The sequence below is a fragment of the Falco naumanni genome, chromosome 8 (genome assembly GCF_017639655.2).
Source record: "Falco naumanni isolate bFalNau1 chromosome 8, bFalNau1.pat, whole genome shotgun sequence".
Classification (NCBI taxonomy): domain Eukaryota; kingdom Metazoa; phylum Chordata; class Aves; order Falconiformes; family Falconidae; genus Falco; species Falco naumanni.
In genome coordinates this window covers 16843304-16851520 of record NC_054061.1, presented here as the reverse complement: position 1 = coordinate 16851520, position 8217 = coordinate 16843304, and positions in this window count along the sequence as shown.

Below are 8217 nucleotides of genomic sequence, written 5' to 3'. Positions count from 1 at the left end.
GCATGCAGTGAAGCTACTGTAAGCTTTTGCCTTGCAGATTAACTTCAGAACACATGCCGATTCATGCACACAGGTGACTCAGAGTGGTATTTTCCTGTTGAATAAAATACTTCCATGTATAAACTGCATGTTACATGTAAACTGCAATTACTTCTCTGTTGGAATTGATCTTTGCTTACGTTTTGGAAGAACCAAATTACATTGATCTGATGCCTAATGGGCAAGAGGTCGTCAGGAATGAGGTCTGTGCCACAGCAGCATGTTGGTGGTGCCTCTTGTGACAAGCTTGCTGTGTTAGAGGCTGTTCTTCAGGGTTCACTGTACAAATTTTTTAGCCATCCAAACTACAGATCTTTGCTTTAAACTGTCAAAAATGAAACCCTGAAAACTCCATTCTGTGTTGCATCTGTCAAGTCTGTCTGGCAAAGAGGAGCTTTGCCCCGCAGTGTTCTTTTTATGTAGGGGAAATGAGCTCATAGCAGACACAAGTTCCTTTACAAGTTTATGGAGTGTGTATTTGTTTGTCACTCTCTTTGAATGCAGAAATTCCTTCTTTCTTGGAGTGAACTGTAGTAGCCTTTTGCAGAAGCTGGTTTGCATTTCAGCTGGGTCACTCACTGCTTCCTGGTGCAACCTGTGCGCAAGCTCAGGGGACAGGGTAAGCTGTGTGAGCTTCATTTAGTTGTATCTTATCTGTGGATCTTTTTTTTTTAAAAAAAAAGTTTGTATGAAGCAATTGACATCCTTTTACTGTAAGACACTACAGCCAGATATATTTGAATTTTTATTGGACTCAGAAATGCAGATCTCTAATAATCTTTGTAACCTGCCTCTTCTTAGAACTATGGGTTAAAAATGAAATTTTCCTTTTGTTCCAGAGTGAAACTTCCCTGCTCTGAAGGCGTTTTGGTCCATCAGCAGGTGTTCAGTAAGCACATCCACTTTCTGCCTTTGCAGCTGCAGCATGAAAAAGTAGTAGCAGTCACCTTGTTCGCAGCAAGCGGGAGGTACCAGCGTGGCTGATCAGGTTCTCCCCTTCCCAGTCTGAGGGAGCAGACAGAGCACGGCTCCCTGGGGGCTCAGGACTGCGTCTGCTGCACCACGAGCATCTCTGCCGCGGGACAGTGCGTTGCTGGGGCTACAGGGCCCCTGGTGCTGCTCCGTGTCTTCGGGCAGGAGAGGGAGACAGTTTTTATACAACCTGTAAGTATGTAGTTGAGTCCACTTGGCGACGTGGCTGCTTCTTAATCTTACGGGGTCATGGGGCAAATTGTCTGCGGGCGGCGGCAGTAGCTCCTGGACTGGCCCAGCTCCTTGCGTGGTCCCTGGGAGCTGGATGCAGAAAGGGCAATAACCGAGGGCAGCTCCGTTATGGCAGGGTCATAAACAGTTACGGGTTCTGTAGGTGAAAGTTTCTCTTCCGAGGATGCAACAAAGCTCTTCTGTTCCTGAAGGTGCCTTTCTTGGGAACAACATAAAGCTATGCCATGCAGAAAGGAAACGTGCACTGAGCGTGTTTAAGGTCTCAGAAATGTGCCTGAGTTGACGAGCAACTCGGCAAATTTTTAACGTGGGGACAGATACCTCTGTGGTGTACGAACATCTGATCCTCTCAACCCTTTAGATTCTGGCTGAGCAGTGTTGATTGAGAGAAGCTTTTGGCCATGGTTTATTGCAGTGTTCTGCGTTGTTTTTCTTTATGTAGTTATAAAGGAGATTTACATAATTTTTTTCCCCTCCAGAACTGCTTACACAGTGAGTAATGAATAGGGGAAGTGTACTAGCAGATTTTTGTATGATGAGATCCAAGTGGAGGAGACATCAAAAGCGACTGCATATTTCAAGCAGATGATGAAATACATTCCATCAACTGAGGTGGAGGATATACAGAGGAAAGATTCATAGCCAGACTGTAGAATCCACAAGTCCTGGAAGGTAAAGGGCCTGCAGCCTGTGTGATGTTAAGGTAGAGCAAGCTTTAAACCAAGGAAATTACTTGCAAATTAAATTTTGAGTTGTTTCTGTGCTGCTTGTCATAGTACGCGTGAGTGTGGTTCATGGGTTTATAGCCAATTTTCCATCTATTACTCTGTATTTCATCAGTTTGGCTCTAAAGTTAACTGTGGGAGATGATGCCAAAGGCCTTGCGAAACTCAGGATGAACAATACCCAATGCTCGTCCGTTAGCTACAGAGCCAGGTATCACCGAAAGCCATCAGGTCAGTCAGGCAGAATTTGCCATGCTGTTCCTAGTCACTGCCTTGTGCTTTGTGCGCTGGGATGTGTCTTCTAGTAAGACTCGCTCCGGAGCCTTTCTGGGCACTGGGGTGAAGCTGACCAGCCTGTTGTACCCCACATACACCTTCCTGAGGGTGAGTGTGACATCTGCCTTTTCTTCTGTCATCAGGAACCATCCTTGGTAGCCATGACCTGCCAGTGGTCAGCTCCACCCTTGCCTTTGGCCAGCCTGTTGGGTCCTATGGCATCATGTGTGCCCAGCCAGCTCCAGGGTTCCTCAACTGTTTTCCTCTCCAGTGGGGAATGCCTCGCTCCCACCACTTCTCCTGAGGGCAACCCTTAGAACTGAGAAACTGAGGCAAAGAAGGTGCCAACTTCTGTAGCCTTTTCCGTGTCTCATGTTACTGGGGTTCACGAGGCTTAACCAACAGAACAGGGTGGTTCTGTTGAAGGAGACCGTTGTATCAGGGTGAGGGGTGTCAAGGTGAATGGCCCTGAGTTTTGGTCAGAGGCTGGTGGCAGCAAGGGAATGCAAGGAGAGGGGCTTTGCCCAGTAGATGCAAAGAGCTAATACCCAGATCAGTGGCATTAGAGATGTAGGAGAGGGGTGTCACGGGAGGAACTGGATGCCACAAATTCAGTTTGCTGCTTTATAAAGTACTCTGAGTGTCACTGACCTGGAAGCAGCACTAGCTGTTAACTCCAGAACTGATGTCATCTGCAGTATTTGACTTTGGCTTGAGTTTATAGCCCTTTATCGCTTTTCTGTTGTGATCAATTTATTACAGCTATTCACTTCACCTGAATTCTGTGGCAAGGTCCTGCCAGAGGCCATGTGTCCTTAACGGTCAACTCAGGACAACAGGAACCAGAGCATCCTGCATTTTTGCATTTTGGGTAGATATACCTCTTTCCAGGACAATCCCTAGCAGTCCTATCACCTACCTTTCCTTTCCTTACTAGAAATAACTTTTTGTTTCAGCATCTCAGGCTGGTAGGTACACTGGAGAAGTGTAACCTCTTCTAGGGGAAGCTGAGAGTCTTTGCTCAGGTCTGTGTTTAGTTTCTGTGGAATTCTGTTTCACTTGAGGAACACTCTGCAATGGATGAATCTGATATAAAACCTTCATGAAGATCTGTGGCTGGTTATTAGCTTGGAGGTCAGCCTGCGATCTGTGCGTAACACGGTGTTCTCGCTTTTCAGCAGGGGCTGTATTAAATGCAGGAAAGGTTGCGAGTCTTTTGTAACCCAGATGTGTCCAGATATGCATATTATCAAGTTGCCTCAGATGTAATCTGTGCAGGTACTTTTTATATCGCAGGTTTTTGTCTGGCTTTCTATCTGTGGAGAGTTTTTGATGCAATTTGATAGCAGGCGGTACCATTTCCCAGGGGACGTGTTGGAGGTACAAAGGTTTACATCAGTAATGTAAAACTAAGAGGACTTTTCAGGTCACTGTTGGAGAGCTGCACCCAGGTATGGGGAATGCTGAACTGCTGTTTTGAAGCCAGCTGTAGGACTTCTGACATAGCTGGGGCTGGACACCACAATCCTGCTCATGGATGCTGCTTTTCCTTCTTTCCATCGAGTATGTTGCTGTTACTTATTTGCCCCCTGGTTAAGCAAGACTTTAGTAAAGGATTTACCTTTCATGAAGGGCATGTTGCTGAGCTAATGATGTGCGCAAATACTCCAAGAGTAGAGCCCACCTGTACTCACTGGAGAGGGTAAGGGAGGAAAAAGCCACAACCCAAACAAAACGAGCCCCATGGTCAGCCAGACTGTGCTTTGTCGGTCGGTACCAGGGGAATTGCAGTTGTTCAACATGTAATAACCTGATCACTTTTCTGGCCGTTAAATCTATTTATTTTAAAATGGCAATTCATTCATCTTTCAGTATCATGGGGTATTTAGTAGCAGCCAGTTTTGGGGACAGCCACCGTTCATTCACCGTCCCCTGGAAAGCAGTCTGTTCCCCCCTCCCCAGTGCGTCCCCTCCAGGTGTCAGTGGGGGTGCCACAGGCAGGGCCTGCTGGCCAGGGGTCCTGCCCTGTGCCGGGGGCTCGACAGCAGCTTCTGATCTGCTGGGAAAGGTGATGGATTTCAACAGCATGAGACATCTTGCTTATAAACTTATATGTGGGGTTAGTTCAGAAGCTTGCCAGGCTCTTTAGCCATCATTTGCTCTAGACTGGCAGCTACATTTGTAGAGCTGGCAGCTGGAGGCCGTAGCTGTTTTGGCTTTTCTCAGTTAATCCATGACTACCTGGGAGTTAAACCCCCAGCTGTCTCTGGCATCTTGCAGGTGTTTATCAACTCAAACTGAGACCTACACGAGATAGGAAAACACTTCAGTCCTGCAGTTCCCACATCCTTTGAGGATTAGGGTTTGATTCTGCTACCACAGGAAAACTGATGACATGGAGAAGGATGGAGTAAAAAAAAATCAGACAAGTAGATACTAAGTTCTGCTATGAGACAGTTTTAAAAAAATCAGTTCCAGCTTCTGCTATGAGTGTATTGCAACAGTTAAAAGTGTCTTTCACACCGAATGCTGCCGCTCTCTGCGGTGATGGGTGAGAACGGGATCTCAGGGGATCTCAAAAAAGGTGTGTGAGCTCAGCTGCTCTCCTTCCTTGGACTGGGATCTTCCACGGGGAAGGAGGGAGGAGACTTGCCAATACAAACAGCTTCTCCGCCAGACTGAGCGAGGAGCTTTAGGCAAACATCGCAGCATGCGGGAGGCTCCGCTTGCACAGATACGAGTACAAAGCACTCTGCAGCGTCTCAGCCTGGGAAATTAGTGTAGGATTAATCTTAAGCTGTTTGGGGACAGTTCCTGAGCTGTGATTGCATTGTGGCTCTGTGTCCATTTCCTCTGCGTCAACTAACAAACCCCAAATTAACCTTGACACACAAGTAAGGGCTCATTTCCCACCGATGGCTCTGCGGGCGCTGCCTCGGTGTGGTGATCCCCCCCTCCTGCAACTGGGTACGGTTAGTCAGGGTGGGTAGAGTCCCCTCGTGCCTGTAGCCCGTGACAGTGATGCTAGATGCTCATCCCATGTGGTTTTCTATCAGGTAGAATTGGCACTTAGTGGTGGACTTGGCAGCGTTAGGGTAACAGTTGGACTTGATGATCTTAAAGGTCTTTTCCAGCCTAAATCATTCCATGATTCTATGTTTTCCTTTAAGTTCTTCCTTGTGAAATCTGGAAGCGAAGTCTTTTCTGTTGAGTTTCCCCTGTGTTCTCAGTGTGTACCTCCTGCTTCTCCAGAGTTGGCAGCACTTTGGATGGCAAGAGAAGACTTTCTGCATCTTCATCAAAAATAAAATTTTTTTTTTGAACCTTTTCCTGTTGGAGATGTATCTTAACTCAGGCTCTGACGTGCTGCTTCCGTGGAAATGGATGCGATGCAGCAGCATGTCCTTGCATACATAAGTGTGATCTCCTGGCTTGCTTTGATACCAACAGGGCAGTGATTTTGGGCTTAGGCTGCTGCAATAAGTATTGGAGCTGAGCTTATATGTTCTTTCAAGTGTATATTGTATAGACATATTATGCATATATATGTGTGTGCATGTGTGTTTTTAAAGCAAATATTGAAGCCCGAGCTTGGCCCTGACACGGGATGCTTTGTAGTGAGCGCTCTTTCAGCTGAAATAGCGCAGACGGTCTCGGCGCTCAGCTGGGATGGTGTGAGCAGAGCTTGCGCGCCTGAGAGGGGCCAAGGCAGGGCAAGTAGTCACTACCCTGCTATTTCGAGCAGTCGTGTGTGACTCCAAATAGCTCCAAGAGGTTCTTCTAAGAAAAATATATTTAAAAAAACCCACATGGCTTCAGTAGCTTAGCTGCCTGCTGCAAAACATAGGTGGTCTGTGGCACGCTGGCTTCTGGCAGCTGCAGCAGGTGCTACTGCAGGCCCAATGCTGATGGTTGTTCCAAGCTGGATCCTGGGCATACAGCCTTGGTACGAGAGCCGTGGCCTCTGCTGGGAAGCCCAGGCAGCGCTGTACAGGAAACCTGTGGTGCCAGCCTGAAGGAGTGTGGCACGGACCTTGGCAGGCTCCTGGTGCCAGGCCCAGCGGGTACCACGGAAGGGTGATAGTGCCGGGTTGTGTGTTTGGTGGCTGCCAGCCTCACATGCCTGAGCTAATCCCACTGCCTCTTCCCGGGTTTTCATCACCTTTGCAGGTGATGACTAATAGTGGTACATGGGACTGAAAATGCAAGATTAAATGTCTTGTACAGAAAGAACACTTACATTTAAGTTTCTTGATGAGGAAGAGTCTGTTTGATTGATTGTTTTACTCCAAGCCATACGTTTGCAATAAGAGTCACCGCTATAACCCCAGTTCTAAGAGCTTCTCCCTCCAAATGTGCGTGTCCTTCACCTATGTATACTTGCAGAGGGGGATCTTGCTCTTCTGAAGCAGGGAAATCCAAGCCTGCTTTGGTCACTGTTAGTGATCACCTGTTAGTCTTTGCTTGCTTCTGCAGCTCTTTCTCCTAGAAGTGGTGGTTGGTTCCTGGGCGGCTGAAGCCACTAAAGACATGAACCTATCTCGGCTTAGTTCTAAGGTAATTTTAAAATATATTTGCTAAGTTTTGTTAAACTAGGTTTTATCCAACTGAGACAGTACTCTGGGACACCTGCTCAATCTGGGAGCGTTTCCATGGGCCCTGGCTTTGGGGCTTGGCTGTGCCCCCAACCCACCGCTGGCCCCGGGGAGCCCCCACCGCTGGCACAGGGCAAAGGAGCGGCAGTGGTCGACAGCAGCGTGTGCTCAGTAATGATCCTGCTCGGGCGCGTGTGATCAGAAACCTGAAGTGACTTAAAGAAATGCATTTATTTTTTCTTCAGAGAAGGCTCGTGCAGCTGCAGCAGGCCGTGCAGGCCAGCGCGGCGTGTGGTGCTGTTCGTCTTCCTGCTGTCAGCAAGTTCTGCGTGGCATGAGTATAAACCCAGGGGGCAGCTCTGGAGGCGAGGTTAAGCCTTCACTTCTTGAAAGGGGAAGCACTGGCACCGAGGTTACCTTTCATGAGCAGATGCAACATTGAAGGTTAAAGTTGGGTTTCACACTTTGCGGGCTCTCGTGTTTAGGTCTTGCCATTTCACATAAAAACCCACGGGACAATGCGATTTGATGGCACAGTGAGGCTTTTGGCTGCTCCTGGCAATCTTTGATTAACACATCACTGGTCTCTAGTCACTTTAGTTACTGGATCGTTGGATTTGTAACAGATTTTTCTGAGTCGGAGGGTGTCAACAAAATACTAAAAGAAATGTAGCTCTTAAAAGCCTCCTGCCCAGTCACAGCTTGCGCTGGTGGGAAGTGTTGTTGGAACAAAAGCATCCCAGCACTCTGAGAGAGGCTTCTTAACAGCTCTTTCAACAGATACGAAACTAGACATTTTAAAATAACACTTTTCACTTACATATTTATTTGAACTATGATTACAGTATCATTCATGATATCATTGAAATGAGTGTGTTCTCTGAAGAAACACGAGACTGCTGTCCTACCATCTCCTACTCACACGCATACAGCAGCATTTTTCTCGAAGAGAATATCTTTTTCAGGCGCTAATAACTTCTTGGCTTTTTGTTCTCTGTCTTCAGAGACGTGGTGATCCTCTTGAGCTGTCAATTTTTATCCTGGTATAGGCTTATAAATGGGTCGTTCTGAGACTATGAGAACTAAAGCTGGAGGTTTTGGCACTATGTTGTCCTTTCAGAGAATCTCCTGGGAAACTGAGAGCATCTTATTTTAAAAATAAATTAATCATTCCTTCAGCGCTGGACTCTGCTTCCCTCGCTATTTGGCTATGGATAATCTTTGGTAAACTGCTAGAAAACATACCTTCATCTTTTAAACATTATTTTCCAATCCCTATTTTTTGAAAAAGGTGGTGTTTGTTGGTTTGTTTTGTGGGTTTTTTTTATCAACCAACTCCCTTGCACCCCCATGGAGTG